This window comes from Pan paniscus, chromosome 13, assembly GCF_029289425.2.
Source record: "Pan paniscus chromosome 13, NHGRI_mPanPan1-v2.0_pri, whole genome shotgun sequence".
NCBI lineage: Eukaryota > Metazoa > Chordata > Mammalia > Primates > Hominidae > Pan > Pan paniscus.
Window position 1 is genome coordinate 52204083 of NC_073262.2, and position 26520 is coordinate 52230602.

The following is a 26520-nucleotide window of genomic DNA, read 5'->3' on the forward strand; positions in this document are numbered from 1 at the left end:
AGTAGAGATGTCTCACCATCTGCAGCTGATTCAAGAGAGATGAATGAGCCCGGTCCAGCCCAGACAGCTCCCACTTAAATGAACTAAATAGGTGCTTATATATTTTTACAACTAGGTTATCTGGGATGGTCTGTTGAACAGCATTATTGTGTCAATAGGTAACAGATATAAAGACCTACAGATCTAAGTTGAAAGTATATATTGGGAAGGTTTATGAGGAATTAATTTTGGTGTTAAAATAGCTGCCAGTTGAGTGTGTTGATTGCTTGAATTTTCCTGGCTCTGACCCTTGAATAATGCTCTTTCAACAGATTTTAGCTCAAAAAAGTGCCAAATGAAATTCTGTTTAAGTAACAATTTTACCATAATAATTGCTGCCACATTTTTCTGTAAATATACCTTTTTTTCTTGCTAGAGTGTCTAATTATTTTTTACCAAAAAATTAGTACAGAGAGGTATATCAGAGAACAAGAAATTAGATAACAACTCATGATCTTGATATATATTGTGTATTCCAAGGAAGTCAGAATCCTGAGGAAATTCTCCCATTTTTACTCGAGATCTATTCTGATTATAAAGGAATGTCAATTTTAGGTTGAGTACATCAAAAGAAAAACAATTTATGGATTATAATTAATTTATCTATCTGTCCATATAAGTTTTGATTCAGCAGATATGCTCAAGAAACTGGAGACAGATACATGAATAACAGATTTACTATCTCACGGAGCATATAGTCTAGCAGAGGAAACAAAAGTAAATAGACAAAGTAGGTCCTATTTACAATATCATAAATATTATTGTGAATATAAATACAAGAAGCCAAGATGACAAAAAAAAAAGGAGACGTAGTTTATTCTTATTAGAAGCCAGAGAGTAGGAATCAAATGTATTTTCCCAAATGATTTAAAATCCACATTGGTTTTGAAGGAAGACTATGATATGTACAGGTAGTGGATGGCAGACTCTGTAGAATGGTACTCTAAGCAAAGCCACACACGCAAAAAAGCTTCAAAGATTACAGAAGCGTGTAACATTCAGAACATGCAACTACCCTATGGAGTAAAAAGGAAATGAGATCCGTGACATAAGAGAAGGAGGGCATTTATACTGCACTGGTGTTCCCACACCAATTCTCTTCTTTTTCTTTTGCTGTTTTTATTTTAGGAAATTAGAGAAGCTCAAGGAAATGGTTTGATTACATGGAATATCCTTTAGGGATAAACTCGTTCCTGGAGAATATGTTTGAAATATCATTATTTAATGAGATCATTTTGTCTTCTTCTTATCTCTTCAAGTGAAAATATGCCACTAAACAATGATGTGAATAAAAATTTCCCTGAGTTCTGCATTACGTAACTCAGTTGAAGCAGTGCATGTCCTAGTAACTGCTATTTACTAGAAGCTATCTCACAGGAATTCCTGGAAGAGATTAAGAAAACTAATGGGTGGAGCTGATCCACTCTAGGGGCTAAATGGCCATATTTCTTGGAAAGAAAACATCAAAATAAGTAATCGTTTCTGAAAATCTCGGATCACATAACAAGACAAAATAAAATGATATGTCAGAAAAGACCATACAAGTACATTAATGTTAATAACTAAGTATTACTAATTGAGCTTTCATCAAGAATTGGGTTAAAGAGAAGTATGTTAAAAAGTTGTTTTAAAAAAGAAAATATAACTTAACTTCACATTTCCATTTATAGGTTTATAATGATTCCTTTAGGGTATGGAAATAAAGGGAGAAATAGAAACATTTTACCTTGACAAGAGAGATTTAAAAAACTCAATGAGCATGAATTACTTTTGCTTAACAAATAAAATCAAATGAACACGTGTTAGATATTAGAAATAAAATGAGCTGCATGATGTCAAACTATTAGCTTCTGGGACTAGCTTTTTACCTTTGGTGGGATAGACAGCCAACCTGTAAGATGAGCATAAAGGATTAAACAACTTCGTAGTGCTGCTCAGTCATTTTCCAAATGGTTCCAGAAAACCATATGATTGAAAATACATTATTTTCTATTGGATTGCACTATTCTTCTAGCTCCTCCTTTTAATTATGCCTTCTGAAAGCCATGACATATTTAAAGCTTTGGATCCTCATTCTGTTAAGCAATGTGTCATGTAACCTCCAACACAAGAGGCAGAGGAATGGGGACCACAAGTGACCCTGGGTTATTGTGGGGGAGGGAGAATCAATAAAATATGAAAGAGGAAGATACAATAATGGCACAGACACTACTAATATTGGAAAAATATTGGAAACTTCTCAATTTATAAAGACCTGCTGTCTAAGAAATATATAGAACAGTGTCTCTGTTGTAACTAAATATGTAAAGTATTATAAACTTTTATATAAAATAATTGCACAGCTGCTGTATATCAGTGAACCACACAGAAAAATTTAACAGTTTAAATAAATAATGGGAATAGTCTTTACTGCTGAATTAAGGTAGAATGGACTCAAAAGACACACATTCTCAAATTAAAAAAAAAAAATCCAGACTGTTGCATTGTGAAGCAAGGTGCTTTATAGAAAACTAGAGATACTGCAAAATTCAATTTATGCCTTTAGAGACTTTCAGAGTCCTAGTAAATATTTTACTGACCATTTTATGTTTTTAGTAAATGAAGTGCATAAAGCACCAGAGAAACCAGAAAAAATTGTTATTCTATTTCAATTTTATAACTCCTCTCACATTAGTGGTATGTGAGTTTATCTATAATATGTAATGATACATCGATTCTAATAGGGTGTATTACAATATCCAGAATTCTCAAAGCACAGAGTAATAAAAAATGCCTTCCACTACACCTATAATTTGAAACGTCCAAATATAAGCAGGATTATATACATAATGGAAATAAACCTTTTAAAATACTCATATCTGGTGCTTTGACAAGAAAACTTTTATATTGTCAGTGGTTTTGGAGTGTATAATTAAGTTTAAATATTGAAACTGAAACATGTTGATGTAATACCTGAATCAACATGAGTACAAAATAATTCAGATAAAATACTATCATAGAGCATTCATATAATTTCTTTGCTCATATCCAAATCTAGAACAAAACTCAAACAACAGTAGGTAATCATTTGTGAAATAGTTTTCTATTTTATCATATTTCTTGAACAACCCATTGTATATGTATCAATATTAACCTCTTAACAACAGCAAGGATCCTGACTACTGATGCTTTAATTTTATATACACATATTTCAGGTAATGCTGTTTAGTAATTATATTGTTTCTAAAGGAAAATATAATGAAAATGTTAGGGAGAAATAAGAGAAGAGAAAATAAAGTATTTCATTTTATAGCCAAAAAAAAAAAAAAAAAAAAAAGCCCTGACAAAGAGAAAAAGAAATGTAACATTTTTAGTGCAAAGTTTCCAGTCATAGGCAGCCTTCGTTTCTTGGTTGAATATAAAAACACAATCCAAGAGAAACAAAGTTGAAGGGTAGTGACTTTTGATATTCTGTTTCAAAATTAACATTTTCTAAGGTTTCTGTTTTCTTGTTTGTTATATCTCAACCAGATCTGACCATCTTGTCTTAGATCAGTGGATGGCCATGACTTAACCAACAACTCTTATCAAATAAGTCCAGTCAGGGCTCAATAATTCGTTCTAAGATAAATACTATACTCTAGTACTCAAGTGATCTCATCTACCAAGTCCTCTGCCTACTTTCCAACTTTGGCAAGCGTCAACTTTAAGATCTGCATCTCTCCTTCATGGTTTCATTCATGTTAACATCGGGCAAGGCAAAACATATTTATTTCAACCATTGGTTGTGAATCTTACACAGTTAGTTAACCTCTTTGCCTCTCTGTGACTTAGTGTGGTCCTTTTAAAATGGAGGAAATGACACCCCAGGAGGCTTTGTGATAATTAAATGAAGAAATGTATATAAAACACATTCCCCAGAACCTTATATGTGGTAAGCAGAGAATCGATATCTTCTTAGTGGAAGTATTAAATTAGGTGATTGTGTGGTAAGAAATTGGCCTCATCTTTTCATAATAACGTAGTATGTATACAAGAATGTTGTGGAAAGTAGCTAGGCAGCCTTGGAACACAGTGAAGTTCAAGTAATGACCAATTTAGCTGTGAGCGATGGTAACTGGCTTGCTGTATGAGGCTGAAGAAATATTTTGAAAACACACAAGGGAATCAGGGAAGCGCTGTGGCTTTTGCAGCATGTAATCAGATGCTCATACAAACTCTGCCATGAATACTGCAATACAGCCTTACAACAATACCGTGGGGGTTTCTTTTTAGACAATCGTGTCTCTCTGGTTCAATGAAGACTGTCAAAATGCCCCAGGATGGCCAATAAGACATTGAAAGTGACTTAAGCAAGAGTTTCTGAGAGTTTGCAGTGCTATGACCCCAAAACTAAACAAAGGGAAAGCAAGCAAATCTTCTTCCTTCTCTATAAAATAAAGCAACCGTTGAATCTGTATTAGATATTGAATTTTCTCCTCCTAGCATAGGAAAGCATGGATACTTGATTTTTAATGTGTTTCTTTGTCCACAGGATATAGACCCTTTCTTATCAACATTTCTAACCTTAGCTGTCTCTAGGTTCTCTAAATACGCCCTCTAAATATGTCTCTAAATATGTCCTCAATAATGCCAGAGATCTGTGTCATTCTCATAGGTGAGGATGTGGTAATGAGCTCTATGAGCATATAAGTAATTGTCTTCAGACAACTGGGAAAATTGGTAAATTAGAATGAAAACCAGCTGGGAAGTAGGAGATCAGCGCCCTGGGCCTGGTTCTAATACTGACATAGTATGTAACCCTAAGCGGATCCTTGATGTGTTCTTGAATGTATTTTTCTCAGCTGTGAAATGGACTGCTGGCCTCTGACAACCCATCTCTTACTTTCATTCTGCAACGAGAAAGAGATCTACACTATTCCTCATTTATGAACATATTTTCCTCCATCACAGGAGTGACCATTTCTGGAAGTATAGCGTGTGTAAAAGTTGGAGTGCTTGATAACATAGGCATTCTCGGAAGCCCTAAATTTACTGAACCAGAAACTCTCATGATTCTAATACACACTGAGTTTTAGAAGCACGGCTTTGTCAAATGAGATAATAGGGAATCTAAATTATTGGCCCTTGCCCTTTCAGTGTTGCCAGCTCAAATAAATAGCTAGGCAGGGAAAAGAAATGAGTGGTAAGAACTTGTGCCATCCTTTCCCCAACAACAATTTTAACAAAAATTTACCAGGAGGCTTAAATGTCTAAAATGAACACACAAATTCCTTTCAGCCAATCACAAATATCTGAATTGATTTTTCCTCCTCTGGTCTTATCCCTGACCCCTAGACCTCATCTAACCCTCACGTATTTTTTAAAAATAATAATGATAAATAACAATTGGCTATTGGATAGAGATTCTGAAAAGGAATTCAAGAGGGTTTATGAATTTCCTGCAGCATACTAATAATAGAGAGTGCAGGCTGGATTTAAACCTGGTTCCATCTCTCTTCAACTTGAGAGCTGTTGGCCACTACAGGAGCTGCCCAGACATTCAGTCATAGGAACTTTCCTACAGGGATGCAAATGCCTGAGAGTAAAATCTAAGCCCCTTAGCTTAGTTCATCAGGACCCTGCTTTCCTTTCCAGACTATTGAAGGCTGCCTTGAGAAATTAAAGTTTGATTTTAGACGTGGAAGATGAATAGGTGCAAATGAGAGTGTGATGTGTACAGGGATAATTTTCAGGCAGAGTGAACAGCGTATGTGCAGGCCCTGTAGGGTGACAGCTTGTTGAATTGAAGGAGTTGAAGAAAACACAGTATGGCTGGAGCATTAAAAAATCATGACGCTAAAACATAAGATATTAGAGTGATGATGAGTACAGAGAAGAATAGAGAGCTTTGTATGTCGTAGTAAACATTTTGGGTTTTAACTGAGGAACCGTGGGAACACAAGTTTGGCAGCGAATTCACATTTTAAAGCAAAAAATGATTATTTGCATAAAATATAAGATAACATGCTAATATTTTTTAAATAACATTAAAGAATTGTACTTAGTAAGATATTTTAAATGTATCATAATATGTTTCTTCTTTCCCAGATATAAATGACCTATATAATTAACAACACACTATTTTCCATTGTAAATTTTGTGTGCAAGTCCTATATCTCCATTTGGAGAACAGGAAGAAGTTGCCAGTTCTTCCTTAGGAGGTGGCAAGATGAGCACATAGTGATAAAAACGGCAGCAGATATAACATGGACAACATCAGGCTTAGTTAACTTGTTAAATCCACATTGGAGATCATAGCAGCCTTTCCCCTTATTTTGGCTATGGCCAGTGCACATAACTGAACCTAGATGTCTTTTGAGTGTGATGCTAAGTCATGAATCCAACAAGCTGAGCAAAGGTTTGAATGTTGGTCAAGCTGAATTATTGTAGGACACTGTATTGTAAAAATATGAATTATTTTTGCTTGTATCAGACAAAGGTTGTATTAATAGGGGCATTAATAAGTTTGGTATTGTATAACTGATTCATAGAGCAGGTAATTCATTTGTAAATAGTTCCAAGAATCTTTCCTGAATAATGTAAATCTTCATTCTCTGGTCTTCAGTGCTTAATTATACACTTTGAGAGTGTGAAAGCAATTTATTCACATATTAAGCTTTGTTTAAAATAACTGAAGAGGTCTTCACTCTTCATATGACTAAAACTTTTATTTTAAAAATTTATCAATTGACTGAATTGCTATTTATTTGATAGCATTATTTCATGGAGTTGGCCAAGTGAAGAATGTGAAAACAAGGTATAGTTCCATCTTTTAAAAGTCCCAGGGTATCTTTCTTGACATTTTAAAAACTGGGGTTTCCACACAAGTTTTTTTGTTTTTGTTTTTTTTTAACTGTAAAACAACCAAACCAGCCAATGAAACCAGCAGAATAGTTAGACTTTTACTTAGTTATCAGTATAAATAATAGACCGTTGTCATCAAAAATGTGGTACACATGATATAAAAAATTGCTTAATTTTTTCGTTAACAAAAAAAAATTGTTCTCGTAACAATCCACTTTAGATCTCCATGCCCGAACAAGATAAACTTGACAACATCTTCCTGCAAGCTTCTATTAGATGCTGACATTTCGATCACTGTGCCCCTCACACAGCATTGCCCATCTATTTCCTGACTGTCTTGTCAATTTGGCTGTGCTCTTTTCTTTGTAATCCCAAGGCCAAGAGAAGGTGTTGGTCTGTGTGGTTGATACTTGGGACATTTCTTCTTGGACTTTACACTTCCTCGGTGGCTGTGTTTAGCATACTAACCGGTGCTCTAAGAAAAATAAATAAAAGAGGATTGATACTTTAATTAATAAGTTTGTCCATCTCGGTACTTATAATCTATCAATAGCTCACCAAACTTTTTAGGATCAAATTCAAACTTTTTCACATGGCCTGCAAAGACTTCTGTGGATCGGTTCTCTGGAACCTCCATTTCTCTCTCTCTCTCTCTTTCTCACACACACACACACACACACACACACAGACACACACACACTATGCATACCCTAAGCATTTTTTATTGATTTGTGGTTTTAAAGCATGCTGTAGTCTTTCATGCCTCAGTGCTCTGCACTTACCCCTTCATCTGCATAGAATAACCTCCCTCTCCTATCTTGCCTATTTGGTGCAATTCTACTTATCCAACACAAGCAGAGGTGCTCCCATGCCTCCTTTCATGCTACACTACCTCTCATTAAGAGCTGATTACTTCCTTCTTTCCCCACTCTGAACCGCTATCTTACAAAAAGCACTACTATAACATTTGTCAATCATTTTTCTGTTCTGTCATTATTAAAATCTTTGTTTCTGTGCTCACAGAGGTTACAGCCATTGTCTCTACACTCCTAAAGCCTCAATGCTTGGCACAAAAGGGTGTCCCAATGTATATTTGTGGGAGGAAGGAAATAAGTGAGGAGAGAAGATAAATTAGTAGTTACACTTATTCTCCTTCAGATATGCTTACGTTTTAAATGGCATATGCAACTGATAAAGTCATGCTTACTTGAATTTTTAGGGATTCAGCCAACAGATAAAGAAAATCATTTCAATAAGAGGCTTCCAAGTGTGGGGGCCAGAGGCTCTTGGCCCCCTAAAGGGTCGCTAAAAAATCACTGACCTGAGACCAATTGATTAATAGGAGAAAAGGTGCACAAATTGATTTAATGTGCAGAAACTGGAGCCTTTGGAATGAAGATTCAACTTTTCAAAGAGTAACAGAAGCTTATACACTATATTGAGGCAGAAAGAATGACGGCTTGAATTCTGGTTAAACAAATTCAGTGGCAAGACAGGTGATGAGAAAGAGAAAGGAAGAAGCTTAATTAGCAAAGGTGGCCTTGCTATGTAGATGAAGCCTCCCTCAGAGATAATGGAGGGTAAATGTTCCTTTTTAGACTTTTAAAGTGTCAAATTATCAATCTCTCCCAGATCCAGAAAGGCACAGAAGAGGGAGGCATGGTCACATTAATGGAGATTCTCTACAGATGCAAATTTCCCCCACCTCAGTCTGCTGGCCTTGAGGCAGCCATTTCAAAATATGTAAAAGAAATATATTTGGAGATAAAATATTTTTTATTTCCTTCACAGGAACCACCAAATCCACAGCCTGTATGAAAGCTGCTTCTTCCAACCTCAGGTAAGACTGGCCTAACTTTCACCAACAGTAAATGAAGTCGGTTGTGGTTAAGATATATTCTAGAGAGAAGAGAATGTGTTTCCAGGAAAATAGTACCTGAATTGTAGAGAAGGCAGTGCAGGGTGATTATCATCTTCAATAGTGTTCTAACATCAAAAGGATGGACTTCTCCTCTATAGAAGCAGACAGGCAGGTGAGCAGAAGTCTGAATCCCTAACAAGACTTGCAGCTGTGTAAGCTCAGTCCAGGACTGGCAAAGGCACTTATGTGATAAATTCTAAGGAATGATTTACTCCAGAATTTTCCAGCTCCTTCTTCATGAGGAAGAGCTTATGATTATGGTGATGTTAATAAAAATAACAGAGGGTAACCAAAACGAAGTTATTTCTATTTAAAAGGAAATTGAAATGTATGGATATTTTAAATCTCTACAATAATCTATGAGGCAACACTGACACAGGAATAATAAAGGGTGGTCAGAGAATTAAAATTCCAGACAGTAGTTTCACATTACTAGAGGCTATGGGCTGATAAGACCCTGAAAAACAGTGTGGACCAAGCTGGCTAAAAGCAACTAGACTCAACATAGTGTTAGATTTGACTTAGGTTTCCCCTAGGACCTCATTATATGCTAAATCACACACTTCAAGCACCATAATGGCTCCAAGAACACACATATTTGGTGTATAAATAGGTAGAACCATAGTTCTGAGAAGTCTCCACCTTTTTCCAGGAATTTTCATGAATATTTCACTCCTTGGTTGAAGAAATCCATAAAGGTAGCAGCCTTAAACCCTGTTGCATGACCCTTTCTTGAGTACTCCCATGCTCTCATTGGCATACTTTTTGCTTTTCAATAAATCTTTGTACATTCATGATTTTCTGACTCTTCCTTGTATTACTTCTCGCAGCAGTGTCAAAAGACTAGACATCAGCTGGATTTGAGGTCCCATCAGTTTTGGGGACCTCTCCAGCCCACCGGCATCAATGCTATTATTATTTTCATTTTACCATAATGGAAATGGAAGTGTAGAAAAAACAAGACAATTGTGTACCTAATTCTCCACAGTAACCTCTCTCACTTTTTATTATTCAATTATTCAATAAATATTGATTGAGCATTTATATATGTGGTGAGTACAATTCTAGACACTGGATACATGATTTTATGTATGCGTATGGGTGTCATATAATAGCACATATCAACCATCTGGTTTTCTGTTATTCATTCACAAAAGCAAACTTTTTCTCACATTCCATAAATGTGAGAAATTTGATGGGAATGTCCTTAGTATGGAAAATCTATCGATGCGAGGATAAATGTAATATCTGATAGGGTTCTGATATGAAAAATAAGCCCATGAAAGTACTGGGCCGTTGCACTCTTCAGAAAGCTTCTGATATCAGCTGCACCTAACTCCTGATTAGCCGTCATTCCTGGTATCTTCTACAGCCTCCTTAGGCTACAACCATCAAGCTGCTGAGAGAAGTACCGGAGGGCAAACACTTTGTGCAGGTGCAAATGATGTACAAAAAGCTGGTATATACTTAAAGTGCAATTTGATGATTTTGGAGAAAAATATATTATCTATGACACCATCACAAATATATATCTGTGACACCATCACCACAATTAATGCCATAAACATATCCATTGTCTCCAAAAGTCTCCTCTATATTATTATTATTATTTTATTTTATTTTTGTGATAAGAACACAAGATAAGATCTACTCCCTAAGTGAATTTTTAAGTGTACGGTACAGTATTGTAAACTATAGAAATTGTTGAAGTAAAGAGTCAAACTCTGTAAAATATTTGAAAAGGTTTATTCTGAGGCAAAAACAAGTGACCAATGGCCCAGGACACAGCCCCCGGGAGATCCTGAGAACATGTGTTCAAAGTGGTTGGGCAACAGCTTGATTTTATGCATTTTAGGGAGATATAAGATGTCAGTTGATACATGTAAGATGTATGCTGAGTTTGTCCAGAAAGGCTTGACAACTGGAAGTGGGGGCTTTCAGGTCATAGACAGATTCAAAGATTGTCTGACGGGGAATCGGTTAAAAGAGTTATTATTTAGAGACCTGGAATCAATACCAGGGAATGTCTGGGTTGCCGTAAGAGGATGTGGAGACCAAGATCTTATCATGCAGATGAAGCCTCCAGGTAGTAGACTTCAGCAAGAATAGATTTTAAATGTTTCTTATCAGACTTATAGTGTCTATTCTGTCAGGCTTATGGTCTCTGCGTTGATGTTAATGTTGTTCATCTGCGATGAATGTGCAACCTTCACTTTCCATCATGGCCTGAACCAGTTTTTCAGGTTAACTTTGGAAAGCCCTTGACCAAGAGGAGTGATCCATTCAGATAGTTGGGCATGCCAGGGGGGTGGTGCTTAGAATTTTATTTTTGGTTTACAAAACTATGCTGTACAGAGTATCTCTAGAAATTATCTTTATTTCATAAATGACACTTTGCACCTGTTGACCAATAGCACCTCATGCCTTGTGTCTCCAGCCTCCAGAGACCACCATTCTACCCTTTGGCAGGTTTTGTCCAGCTTCTTTTCAGCATCTTATTTTATCAGCCAGGTCTTTGTGACCTGTATCTTGTGAAACCAGTCCTGCTGGAACTCCTATCTCATTTGGAGAGTAGCTTGAAATCTTCATATGGGCACGAAATATCTTGTGATTGGCAAAATTCAAGAACAATTTCAGGAATGTCAGGAAAGCACTAAAAAGACAAAGGAGTTTCTAATGGCCAGGTGATAACCTTTGCATCAATAATCATTGATAATAATTTTATAGTTGTTTATGAACTATCATTGACTTATATTAATATGCAAAATGTTAAATCTAATATGAAGTATGAAAGTAATTTTTATTGTTACATAATAATTGTACATATTTATGGGATACATGTGATATTTTGATACATGCACATAATGTGTAATGATTAAATCAGGGTATTTAGGATATCTATCATCTAAAATATTTACCATTTTCTTGTTGGGAAACATTTCAAATTTCCTCTTCTAGCTATTTTCAAATATACAACACAATGTTGTTCACTATAGTCACCCTACTGTGCTATGAGTCAGTAGAAATGATTCAGTCCATCTAACTCTATGTTTGTACCCATTAACTAACCTTTCTTCACACAACCCTTCCCCCACTGCTCTTCCCATCCTCTGGTAACCATTGTTTTACTCTCTACTTCCATGAGACAAACCATTTTAGCTTCCACACGTGAGTGAGAGTAGGTGATATTTGCCTTTCTACCTGGTCTATTCACTTGACGTAATGATCTCCAGTTTCATACATGTTGCAGCACATGAAAGAATTTCTGCTTTTATGGTTGAATAGTGCTCCTCTGTGTATGTGTATCACATTTTCTTTATTCCTTCATCTTTTGATACACATTTAAGTTGGGTCCCTATCTTTGTTATTGTGAACAATGCTGAAATAAACATGGGGGTACAGATATTCATTTGTAAAAATGTGATTATAATATAAAAGGTGGTGAAAATGATTTATAATAAAATGTGAATGTAATAAAGGTATAATAGAATGTGAGTGAGTCAATTCTTCACAATAAAGATTAGGATCAACATAATTGACTGCCCAGCAACAATGATAATACAAAATAAGCAGGTTGAAAAAGGATATGGAAGATAATTGCTATCAATGGTGATGTACTGATATGGTCTGAGTTTCCAAATAAATTTTCCAATGGTTTCTTAAGTAAGAGTTGCCCAAGAGAATTTCAATTCTCATCTACCAGTAGATGACATATCTCTGGAATCCTACTCTTCATATTGAGAAAACATTCTTGAATTTCCAGTTATATGAACAATAGAGTTAATATACAAAATGCCTGACAATGAGTTAGTAATTAAATTATTATACAAATTATAAGCTTCAAAAACTTAAATCTATGTGGAAAATGTAACTCAAATTGCTATAACAAGCAATGCATGATTATAAATGATCAATGACTCAACTCAGAAATATTTAACTTTGGCCGGGCGCAGTGGTTCATGCCTGTAATCCCAGCACTTTGGGAGGCCGAGGTGGGTGGATCACGAGGTCAGGAGATCGAGACCATCCTGGCTAACATGGTGAAATCCCATCTCTACTAAAAAAAATACAACAAATTGGCTAGGCATGGTGGCAGGAGCCTGTAGTCCCAGCTACTTGGGAGGCTGAGGCAGGAGAATGGCCTGAACCCAGGAGGCGGAGCTTGCAGTGAGCTGAGATATAGCCACTGCACTCCAGCCTGGGCGACAGAGCAAGACTCTGTCTCAAAAAAAAAAAAAAAGGAATATTTAACTTTGTACTAAGATCCCTGTTAAGACAAGAATCAATCCATTCATATCTCAAAAATCAACATCTCAGGCTAATCTGAGGTTTCATTCTTTTTAAACACTAAAAAATTACTGAACTTCTAAAGAGGTATAAGAGTGAATACCTTTTATTATTACTGCAGCCTTGAAAATAAGCAGAATAAAAATAATAATAAAATTAGGAATTATGAATAAATAATTAAATCTTAGAAGTTGGTAAATTTCATAATTTGTTTAATTATAAGTACATTAGTAAGTTTTAATTATTCCAGTATTCTTGTTTCTTTTTTCTGTTTAAAGTTAGTAAAGCTTTTATTTTAATAAATTTTTTAGAAACATCTGATTAAATTAGTCTATAATTTTCTTTTTGACTTCAAGAAAATTCATTGTGATTAATTAATTAATTTGGATGAGTTGTGTAGTGTTGGAATAATATTTGGATTTTGATTATTTAATATATTAATGAATGTTATATTATGAATAGCTTAATAGATAAATACATGTTAGCTACTAAATAGATTTCTAAGGAAATTAAACCAAGTGCATGTCGTGTGACTATTTCTTCACCACAAAAACTCCACAGACATTAAGGAATCTCTGAACAATTAAAATAAAAATTAGTATTGGGATGAAGAGGACAAAGAAAAACTTCCAAGTGGAGTTAGATTATGGTTTTGATGCTAAGGGCCTTTCTGCTGAGAATATAACCCTGAAAAATGTAGGCAGTAAAAAACTTAGCAATAGATATAGATCAAATCATGGAGACGGGGGCAGCCTTGAATGACAATCTACTTATTTTCCTTTTTTAAAAAAATAAAAATTAATCTTCAACTAAATGAAATTTAATTTGACTTCAAATTTATTTCATTGAATATGTTGAAGACAAAATTAAAGCTAAAATATTTTAAAATATGATTTTACGTAATGTGCGGAATTAATTTGAATTGGGAGACATTGGAGACAGAGACCAATTTGAAAGCGGATGCTATGATTGCTAAATGCAGTGATAAGCCTGAGATTGTGTGGTCTGTGGGACTGCGGGAGGAAAGAGAGGAGCAGCAGTACAGCAGAGGCACTGGCACATCTGTATGCCAGAGAAGGAATGGGTGGACAAAAACTGCCCTTATATTTGGAGCCTGGGAAATAGCCATCCAGAGGCCCATTCATTTCCAGAGCAGAAAGTCTCCTATTATTCCTCAGAAAGATTTATCTTTGCAGCTTGACACTCACAATGGTACATATTTAAAGAGACACAAACATATCACTGTCACTTCCTTTGTGAGTCACCCTGGGAATTTCAGGTACCCCATAGTAAAGTCAATAGCCTAGTAAAATAAATGTCTCCCTTTAATCTTCAATTCCACAAGGAGATGTTTATTATGGCAGAGAAAAACGTTTTTACTTTGGATCTCTGAGTTCATGTTGTGGACAATTGTTTCCATGGGTGCTTGAGTGTGATGAATTATAACTATGAAAACTGTGACATTTTAGCAAGAACTGGCCCAGAAATTCTGTGCCTGAGGACAAATCTCCTACTCAAGTGTGGAAAACATGGTAGCTTTGAGAAGGTCCAGGGGCTGATAATATGGAATCAATTAGGAGATAAAATAAATAAAAAAGAAGTTGGCCTGTTTTCATGCTAGAAATAGCTCAGCCCAAAGAATGGACTTTTTTTTTTCTTTCTCACTCTATATCTGGTCTCTTCATAATTCTGTCTTCCAGCCAAGTTCTACTTTCCTTTCAGGCAGAAGTTGCAAACTGGTGGCCCTCAGCCTGAATCAGGATAACGAAAAACATGTTATGAGTTCAGAGTGTTAGAAAATAAGAACAATCATCTTAAGAAATAATTGTCAAGATTTGAAAATCAAAGAATTCCACAGATAAATATAACTTCTTGGCATCTCTTGAAAAAAAAAAAGGAAGATCTAATTCCTTCCTGGCAACAATTGGTGAAATTGAATAGTGCTGTTACTTGGAGGTATGACATGGGTGAGGAGTCCTGTCCCAGGCAAAAACCCGTGTGTGATTTTTCAGACTCAACCATAGGCAATTACAAGGCTTCATCAGGAGGGCTTCATGTGGATAATCTGCCCTCCTCGCACCAAACTTTGCAGACAATGCTGCAGCTTCCTCCCAGAAATTATAGTCCAGAACTCAGGCTCAGCAGCTCCCAGGCTGGCCGTCCGTACATGCATGTCTGCATTCCTAGCCCAGGAACCTTTGTGTGAAGGCCTCCTTATTATGCGGGGCCTCGGCTGCAACACTTTTCCTATTGTTACTTAGTACCTTTCCATTCTTAGTCCTTCCCCTTCTTTCTACCCCCCATGAAAAGGAAGGAGCCTCTTGTTCTTTGGCAATGAAATTATTCCTCTTGTCTGTGCTGATCCACCTGACCCTTTGCCCAGTGTCCTTTCATATAGAAGAATAGAACACTGAGGGACCTGTACTTCTCTTTTTCCACCCCCCCTTTGGCTTGCACTGTTGAATAGGTGAGAAAAGTCTTATTGTTACTTTTAGTTTTTGGCTCCTTCTTCTAAATGATTACCTGAACACCTAACTGATCAACAGCGGATACCAGATTCAGCTCAGTGTCAGATCACTTCCTATTATCACATCTATCCTGATATACCCATTTACACCACATTTTTGTTGTAAGGCATTTGAATATGAATCCCTGTTTCCTGGCATAGCTCCATTCTCACTTAGTCCAGAAATTCTTGACCACACAGTCGTTGCTGATGTCTTCTAAAATTGCTTAGAGTCTTCAAACTCATGTGTTGTCCATGCACTAAGAGAATCATCATCACATGATAGCTTGATAAAGATTAAGTATTTCAGGCCCCACCCCAGATCTATCAATTCATAATCTGCACTAGACAAGGATTCCCAGGTAACTTGTATGTGCTTTACAATTTGAGAAACACTGGTGTAGAGCATCCCTCTGGATCATCCAAGATAGCAGGATATGTGTTTGACTAGTTCATATTTATTAGACATATCTTATAATGTAGACTTCAAGCATCTGGATGCTAGAGAGAGTGTCCTGGGAAATTTCTGTGGTATGTGCTGCAAGGTGAACTAGCAAAGACTGAGGGAAACAGAAAGTACATATAAATCCTTCATCTAATAAACTTGTTCCTTTTTTTTAAATTGTCTTCCCAAAACCTATACCATATTTGTGACCACAGATAAATATGGAAGATGGACAACTGAGAGCTGAGCATGGCAGCAGCTCGACACCCATCTTGTTTCACCCTGAGCAGCTCCCTGTTGGTATTTGTTTGACTATGTACCTGTCTCAAGACATTTGGTGGTTCATGGCTCTGACTTTAATGACTGGACTTGACGTTTTAAATGCTTTTTCCTTAGGAGGACTGAAAACATTTGCAAACACTTGGACTTCTCCACCTCTTATCTATCTGAGGTTGGATTCCTTATCATTCTCCCAACAGTATTGAAACCCTAGCATGGACTCTCTTGAACTGGCATTTGACCCAGCCTATATAGTATTTTAAAATAAACTTTTACAGCTAAAAAGTGTGTCTTACTTTTTATATAACACAAAAAGCACCAATTAAACATTATATGGGTTGATTTTTGTTGCAATTGAACTAGTTGAGAGGTCAGCTATGGCCAGTGTTTAGGGTAGCCTGTTGTTGTAAACCAAAATTTTATTGAAACACAGCCATAGTCATTCATTTGCATATTGTCTAGGTGTGTTTTCACAGTACAATGGGAGCATTGGGTAGTTGTGACAGAGACAAGATGGCCCTCAAAGCCTAAAATAATACCATCTGGCCTTTTAAGAAAAAGTTGCCAGCTCGGACTACTCAATTTTGTGAAACAAGTCAACCAAATAATACTTTTGGCACTTGGCAGACAAATGACTGCTTGATTTTCTAGCTTTTAATAGGCCCTGTGCACTTACCATCAATGAGTAACACAAAAAGAAACATAGGAACTGACTTTTTTAAATGAGGCAAAAGATCACCTCATTTTTCTTTAAATGTGATAGACAACCTATCATTCTTATGACTACTAAATGTGTTTTGAGTTCTCAGCTCTCCATGTTGCAAATTTAAAAACTCTTCTTCATGTATCAGTCCATTTCTTTAGATTATTTAGCAAAGGTGTATTTATTTTATATATTCATGTACCAGTATGTGACATGGCTCTAATATTGCTGTAACTGTGCTAGGTACTGTAGGAAACTAAATCTAAACAATAAATGTGACAGATGCTTCTCAGTCTACAATCCATATGGAACTATGTGAGCAACTGAGCTGCAAAATCTGTATTTCCATGGAGCACCAGATTTTGTTAAGCTAATGTGGCTGGTGAATGTTTACTCAAAGGCTATAACCTTGGTAGAATATAGTGATCCCAGATAGTCCAGGCTTCAGTCATTATATACAAAGAGTTGAACTCCATTGGTAGAACTTCAACATGGTCCTAGTGGAACAGAAAAGGACATGCATGAGTGAAAGGATAGCTGGAAATGAGAGGCTGTAAATGGATGTTCCCTCCAAGATAAAGAAGGCAACTGTGGTACCGAGTCTCCAAAGATTCTTCCCCTGTCCTATCTCCAACACATGTGTTCTCAGTTTTCACATTCTGCAATTCTCTTTCCCTTGACTACATTCACTTATGCTGTCTATTCACTAAGGCAGGGGCCTGCAACCCGTGGGCCATGGACCAATACTGGTTCGTGACCTGTTAGGAACTGGGCCGCACAGCAGGAGGTGAGCGGTGATTGAGCAAGCAAAGCTGCATCTGTATTTATAGCTGCTCCTCATCACTTGCATTACTGCCTGAGCTCTGTCTACTGTCAGACCAGTGACGGAATTACATTCTTATAGGAGTGTGAACCCTATTGTGAACTGTGCATGTGAGGGATCTAGGTTGCATACCCCTTATGAGAATTTAATGACTAACATTTGTCACTATCTCCCATCACCTCCAGATGGGAACCTCTAGTTGCAGGAAAACAAGTTCAGGGCTCCCACTGATTCTACATTATGATGAGTTGTAAAATTTATTTTACTGTATCTTACAATGTAATAGTTACAGAAGTAAAGTGCATAATAAATACAATGCACTTGAATCACCCCCAAACCATCCCCACTATGGTCTGTGGAAAAATTGCCTTCCATGAAACCAGTTCCTGGTGCCAAAAAGGATGGGAACTGCTGCACTAAAGGAAAACATCTGGAATGTCTTAAAATTTGAAATGAACATATACTCTCAAATCTTCCTGAAGTGCCAAAATATGTTTACGTAAAGGCACAGACATTTTTCAGTCATTGTTTATTAGACAACAGAGGCATGTTGATGTAAAAGAAAGAAAAGCTGAGAAGCAGAATTGGGGATTGGAGTGAATTCTATTGCCTGCCTTGCACTGCCGTTCCCAGAGATCCTAGGATTAGACACATGAGGGACAACTGAACTTTGCATCTACTTCTGTTATTCACAAGAGCAAAGATGGAAAACATTAGAAATAAATTTTCTGAAACCAAAACCTTGAAATCCTTTTACAGCTATTCTAGAACAAAATAGTGATGGAAAAACATTACTCAAATTTTCTGAAGAGGCGTTTAAAAGTACCATGAGCAAAGTGAAGTCAAACAAGCTTATTCTACAGATACTGAATCCATAGCTAAGAATACAGCAGTCCTTCTATTATATTTGAAGCACTATTGTAATAACAGTGTGTTTTGGATGAAGTAGAGCTTCCAGTTAGAAAGTTGACCAATCTAACTGATGATCAATCTCTATCTAATTTTGTTCCTCCTGAACTCCAATTTATTTTGTATACTGGAGCCAGACAGATGTTTTTAAATGGGAATATTACAGCTTTACCACTCATAAAACAATGTTATGAAAATTTCCAAATATTTGCAATGGCAGACAAAGCCCTACATGATCTGGCTTCTACCTACCACTCCATCTTCCTCTTGCACTAAAACACATCTCTCTCTCTCACACACACACACATACCCCCCTACTTACCACTCCATCTTCTTCTTGCCCTAAAACACATGCACACCACACACACACACACACACACACTTACATACCACTCCATCTTCCTCTTGCCCTAAAACACATGCACACACCACACACACACACAAACACCCCTACTTACCACTCCATCTTCCTCTTGCCCTAAAACACATGCACACCACACACACACACACACACACACACACAAACACATTCATATACACTTGAGCACTCCTGGTCTTTTAATAGAATTCTTAGAATTACCATGTTTCATTTTACCACAGGGCAGACCTCCACAGAGAGCTCCTCCCATCTCTCCTCAGCCAGTGAATTAATTCTGAACGTGTTAGCTCCATCTCCACTTTCTCTGAAAGGCTTTACTCATGCCCCTCAGACTATTACATACTCTCAAACTATCTCACCTTTTTATTAGAGAACTTATTTCTACTTTTATTCTTTCACGTAGATATGTAGTTACTTAAATAATGTCTTGCAGAGTACTAGGTTATAACTTGCATGAGGGCAGGATCCTATGATTTTGTCTGGCACTAAGAACAAAACTATTAGTTCAAAGAAGTGAATGATGGAACAACATCAATGGCTCCATAATCCAACATAACCAGACAGCACTGTTTCTGGTGTCCCGGATTCATTATTTAACCTTGCTGGTGATTTCACATTTGCTGAGTTTGATGCATAGACTCTGATTTTTTTTATTCGATCTGAAATCCTGTGGGAAATGTAGGACGGAGATTGTTAACTCTTTATTCTGCATGATAAATGAACTGAGGCAGGGAAGGAGAAAGTTTTTGCAAGTTTTCTTGACAAGAAAAGTCAGGTATATGTAGAAATACCACTTACATACGAATCTTTCTTAAGTTCCTTTGTTCTATGCCTTTTTTGGAACTTCGCTACCATTTTCTTACATTTTCTTCATTGTCTTTGATAAACACACACACACATACACACACACACACACACACACACACACAATATTTCTCTTATAACTCCTTAAATGTGGTCACTGGGCATTAGAAAAAAATGGTGAAAAGACCACAGTGAATATGCAGGATTGGCACGAAGAATATAGATGGACTTGGGAATCATATAGTCCTGGGGTTAACTCTTACCCCTATTCTTAACTGCCTAGTTGATGTTCTATAAAATAACTTCTAAAACTAGAATTTTCTTCTAATATAAAAGAGCATCAATATGTTGTATAAATTATGACAATTACGTCATATTTTTATATAAGTGTAAATAATTTTTAAACAATTTTAAACAATTATTTACAATTGTTTGCACATAGTCAGTTCTAAATATATGTTAGAGTTCAACTACTGCTGTTTAATGCTATGCCCACTAGTTAGATTTCCTGAGTCTTCTGGTCTGAAATTCATACCGATATGGGGCCAAGCATGTTATCAGGATGAGCTGCACCAGCGGAACTTTATACTTGACACTGATAGAAAGATAAACTTAATGTGCTTTTTTGAGCAATATTTAGTCAACCAGCTCGTATTTGTAAATCAAAGAGCCAATATTACATATATTCTATTGACCTTTGAATAACGATTTGTCTGACCTACTTTTTTAAAGTACTTGGACAATTATGCATCACATTGCTGGTTAATTTACTCCGTTATCTTAGAATTCAGGGAAGGAACAGAAACTCCTCCTGTGAGCTACAGCTGAAAAAAAAATCTGCACTTGGTCTAATTCTAAATTCTTCTGAAGACATAGGGAGGAAGTGGAGACAACTATTACGTGAAGGATATAACCCATTATTTATCAATCAGTAGATAATGTGTTTATAATACAAGGATTACTGGAGATAATATCAGAATATTTCCTAGGTCACCTGCTTGTACTTATTTATTGCCAGTTTAAGCTTGTGCCAATTTATTGTTAGTTTAAAACCAATCTAAAGAATCTGGATTCAAATGAGTTTAAGATTACTTAATATTGGTAGAATCAAATGGATTTGTTTTTATCTCTAGCATTTGGTGTTGAAAATAAATTTAAAATATTTTAAAAATATAATTTTACTTTTGTAAAACAAACTGATATTGAGATATTAAATAAAATTTATTTTCCTGTTTCATGCACATTGAGCATACTTAAGCTGTTGAGTAACTAAATTTGATAGTTTAGATTTACTTTAAAAGTCTGGAACACCCCATTTTAATCCGCTGAAAGAATACATTATAATTGAATCTTCTAAACTGAACAAGTTTGTTCTGTCTCTGAGCCCTCCTTTACTTCTTGCCATTCCTAGGACCCCAGCTCTCAGTATGTCATTGAATTACTTTTCCGGTCTCTTGTTGACACTGTAGAGTATAAACGTTTCAGAGAACCAGTGAGGATATAAAATCAAGGAGGTAAGCAACGGGGGAAGCAAAAGAGTCTGAGGATTGATTGAAATAAAAGCAAACATTTATTAATATTCTACTTTTGCATTTATTACATAAACAGCAGTGTATTTGGAAGGCCAGGATTCTGTACACAGACGAATAAATGCTAAAATTATTTATAATTGTATAACCAAAATAATTGCAAACAAAATAAGTGTGTTCAATATTTTACTGATGAATAACATAAAACTCGGCCCATTTTGTGAATGAAAGGCTGACATTTAAACCTAGTTCTGTATAACACTGTATATATTTTGTTTGAATTTTTTTCTAGTACGATGTTGACTAAACCATTCAATGAACAAAAAGCAATAAGTAAATCTAAGTCTTTGGAGTCATTAAATTCATACTTGAAGAAATCTACTTATTATGATCAGTAATCATAATAAATGTAAATTATTTCAACTGATGTACTGCAAAACTACTGGTATTCATGCATATATTATCAAAGTGAGCAAAAAAATGAGTAAAAATTATACCTGTGGTTAGAGAATGTTCTCTTAAAGTAAAGCTGCTGAAGCTCCCTGAGGTGCCCGTATGCAGTAAACATACAGGCACTGAATAATAAAAACTAATGACAGTCAAATGGTTGGGTAAGGATTCAGCATCCACGAGCTCCACAAAATCTAAAAAGATTGGAAGACTTTCCTATTAGTAAAGACATGGGAAATTGTAAAACCAAAAACAACATTTAGGCTATGGATTGCCTACTGATATGGGTCTTCAGGCTTATTGTCAGTATATTGAAGGAATGTTTAATGTTCTAGTGATCACTGGGATATATGAGTCATGAATGAAGGAATCTCACAGTCCATGCACTTAGAATAGGGTCTGGCACAACGAGGCTGCTCAGTAAATATTGAATGTATGCATCTTAATACCAATATACTTGAAGTCTTATGGGAAAGAGATAAATTCGTGGAGAAAACATAAATCTGATTCAAGAAGAAACATAAAATCTGAAAAACATATGAACATAAAGACATGTAATCAGTTGTACATAGTAACTAGCAGAAAATTTTTGCTAAATATTTAAAGAGCACTCTTCCAATCTTTTTTATTATTTAAAAAAATCACTCCTAATTTATTTTATAATCTTGATACCAAAACCAGGAAAGGACACTGAGAAAAAGAAAAAATATGTATGATACAAGCATACTTGTGGACATAACCAAACCCAGATATCACATGCTTGTAAGAAACAACTGGACTCGTGTAAATTAACAGAGTTCTACAATGACCATGCAAAGCAAAAATAAACCAGCAAACAGGTAAATGAAAGTTGACCCTGCAGGCATATGACATTTGGGAGTATGGCTGCCAGTACCAAAGGTGCTAGATCTTAGGTGACTGGAGCCAAGATGGACATACCCAACATCCAGATGCAAATGTCAGAAGACCAGATCACATATGCTGACAGCATGTTATAAGAAGCTGATCTGGATTAGGAAGCAAGCAGCAGGGAATGATTTTGTCTTGGGGTTAAACTCTGAGAGACACAATTGTGGATATACTTATCCTCAGACCAGTAATCAGTAAAGGTAATAGTCGGAAATTCCCAGACTTAGGCCTGGGGGCTGCAGAAGTGGCCAGAAGGACTCCCATAGAATAAAATCAACCTTGATCATACAAATAGTTTAGTATTATCTCATTAAATAAATATGAAGCATTTCACTACTTTTGCATATCTTAGAGAAAGTCTTGTATTTATATACTGGGAAACATATGTAGATATATTCATAGTAGCATTGTTCATAAGTTTTTGAAAAGGTTATCCAAAGTGTCATCAGCATTAGAATGCATAAATAAAACTAACACAAGAACAGAAAACCAAACACCACATGTTCTCACTTATAAGTGGGAGCTGAACAATGAGAACACATGGACACAGGGAGGGGAACATCACACACTGAGACCTGTTGGGGGGTGGGGGGTTAGGGGAGGGATAGCATTAGGAGAAACACCTAATGTAGATGATGGGTTGATGGGTGCAGCAAACCATCATGGCACATGTATACTTATGTAACAAACCTGCACATTCTGCACATGTACCTCAGAGCTTAAAGTATAATAAAAGAATAAAGTAAAATAAAATAACAAAATAAAATAAAAAAGAATTTACTAAACTACATGTGCCAACATAGATAAATCCAGGTCCATAATGTTGAGTGAGAAAAAAGAAAGTTATACAATTTTATATATATAGTGTTATCCATTAAAAAGAGGAAAATTTAAATGGTAGCATGGGGTGCTAATTAACAAAAAACCTAAGAATTTGAGGGAGCAAACAAGGGGATCTGAAAGTTACAGATACACAACAAATTTCAGGAGCTTGGATAACATTCTTCTTCTTGATGGTGGTAAGCACATGACTGTTTACTTCTCATTTTCTTTTTCTTTGCAATATGCATAAACGCCATATGTGTATGTGTGTGGGTGTGTGTATTCTTGAGAATGTATGCTCTATTTTGTTCTTTAAGATACTTTATGAAGAGTACGTTGTGGCCAGATTGTGACAGCAGCACTTGATTATCAAATAATACATTTGAACAGACAGTCTCAAGAAATGGAGTGGCAGCAGGTTTGGACAGAAGACGTCATATTATGGTGCCCATCCAGTGAAGAGGTGGGGCTCAGGAGCAAGGATTGCTTGTTCAGAGTTGTCTTGCATTGGTCTTAAGTAGTAGGCCTTGATACCCTGCCTCTGTCAGTTTCTGGATGCTGGCTGTCCTAGGAAGGGTGTGATTGTGGCCGAGGCAGCACTCTGCAGCTGAAGCAGACCCTAAAGGAGCTGATAGCAGGAGGCTGGCTGGGCTCATACTGGATGCTGCTGGGCAATAAGTCCTTCTTGCTTGAGGTTCGGGGCATTGCGTGACCATGGCACTGTGTAAAACTTGACTTTTTCCTGCTTGACAGTAAACTCACTGAGAGATGTCACTGAGTCTTAATTAAATTTACAATAATAGTAGTAATAGGTGACTTTGCTAGTGTCAACTGTGCATCCAGGATCTGTACTGAAACTTTATATGCATTATCTCAGTTGGAGAACTGAATGGGTCACAGAGCTAGAAAGTGGCAGAGCTGTGTGTCAAAGCAAGATAACTGGGTTCAAGAGACATTTCTTGCCTGCAAGACTCAGTTACTTTTCCTCTGTGTAGTTGGCACAGTACGTATACCTCATATGTCACCCTCATCAACTTCTGCCTAATTTAAGTGATGACACACAGAGCACACATCCTTGGGCGTTTATGCATAGCAATTGAGAAACTCATTGATACATAGCAAGTGATGTTTGTATAGCTAAATTTCTTTAGCTCCCCATATCAAAAGTCTTGCAAAGATACATTCAGGATGAAATCACTACAAAAAACCTGGATTGCTTAGTCTTTCAAAATGGAACTCATCAAAGACTGGCTCATTTGATAGTCTTGAGGGCAGAAGGATATAACTCTACCCAGATACACTCAGGATATGATAAAATATCAACTTTGAAGAAGGAAAGAAAAAATTTGTAGCTTTAGGACCTTAGGCAAATATCTAAACTCTGTAGATCTCAGCTACCTAAAGTTAATTGGAGACACAATATTATTTACGTGCCTCATGGTGTTGTGCAAATTAAACACAAGTTCATGCCCACAAAGCACTTAGAACTGCTTCTGGCACACGTGTTTAGTAAGGGCTGAGTATTTTTGTAGGTATTATTATTTTATAGATATAAGAGTACTGCCTTTTTTCAGGATTCCTAAATGTCAACTACGAAGCTGGTTCTAGGAGAGAGAAAATAGATTCTGCCTCTTGGTGGGGAGTGACAAGCTTCTGGAAGTACATATAGGCCAAGAAATAGTGTTTTAGACACTTTTCATTGAAGTTTTATTGAGATAATGTAAACTTTCTGTAGTTGTAAAAGATAACATAGTGGAGTATGTCCTTTACCCAGTTCCCCCCAATGGTATCATCTTCAAAATACTGTCAGAACTATGATGTCAACATGAATGCAATACATTCATCTATTCAGATTTCTCCAGTTTTTTATTATAGGGATTTTTTTGGCAAATTCCCTCTACCACACAAGTAGACAAGAGAGCTGGGCCAAATCTATGTCTGTCTGGCACAAAAGCTGTGTTCTTAACCATTGTGGTAGGAGGCATCTGACCACTGTACTTTTGCAAAGTCTGAAACAAGAGAAACCATGCTGACAAGCTCAGCATCCATCACTGTCTAAACTGAATAGTTTATTTCTGTAGTTCCAATAATAACAGGACCAAAAATCTCTTCCCATCTTTCACTTCCACAATCATTGCTGTCTACAAATATGGCTAATTGATAAATGTTTAATAAAGGCGATAAAAATAGAGGAATGAAAACTACAACAGCAGTATCCATTTATCATATTCTTACAATATGCCAATTTCTATAATACTCAGTATTCACAATCCCGATTCTTTGCAGAAGTCCCTAATGTTAGATGCTATTAGCCTTTTACATTGCATAGGTGAGTCAATATATACAGACTATAAATAATGACATAGAGAGTTAATGCCATGGGTCATAACCTGTATTAGAGCCTAGGTTAATCTAAAATCAAATTCCATAATCTGAAAATTTTGGATCTTTCTCTTTTTTAAGAAAAATTATAAACTATTTTCAGGAATTATGTAAAAATAAATGATAAATTTATTAAGCACATTCAAGTAATAGAATGAAGGAAAATTTACTTTAAAAGAGACTACTTTCCTATTTTTTTGCTCAGTATCTATTTGACCCATCTTGAGTTATCAGAGGTCAGAGTTACAAGTTGATTTTCACAGTTCATGTTAGAAGCTAGTGATGTTTATATACTAAACAATCTTTCAAGCACTGTCTCCTCAGCCATGAAAACTGAATTCATTCTTTTTATTATTATTATTATTATTATACTTTAAGTTTTAGGGTACATGTGTACAACGTGCAGGTTTGTTACATATGTATACATGTGCCATGTTGGTGTGCTGCACCCATTAACTCATCATTTAGCATTATGTATATCTCCTAATGCTAACCCTCCCACCTCCCC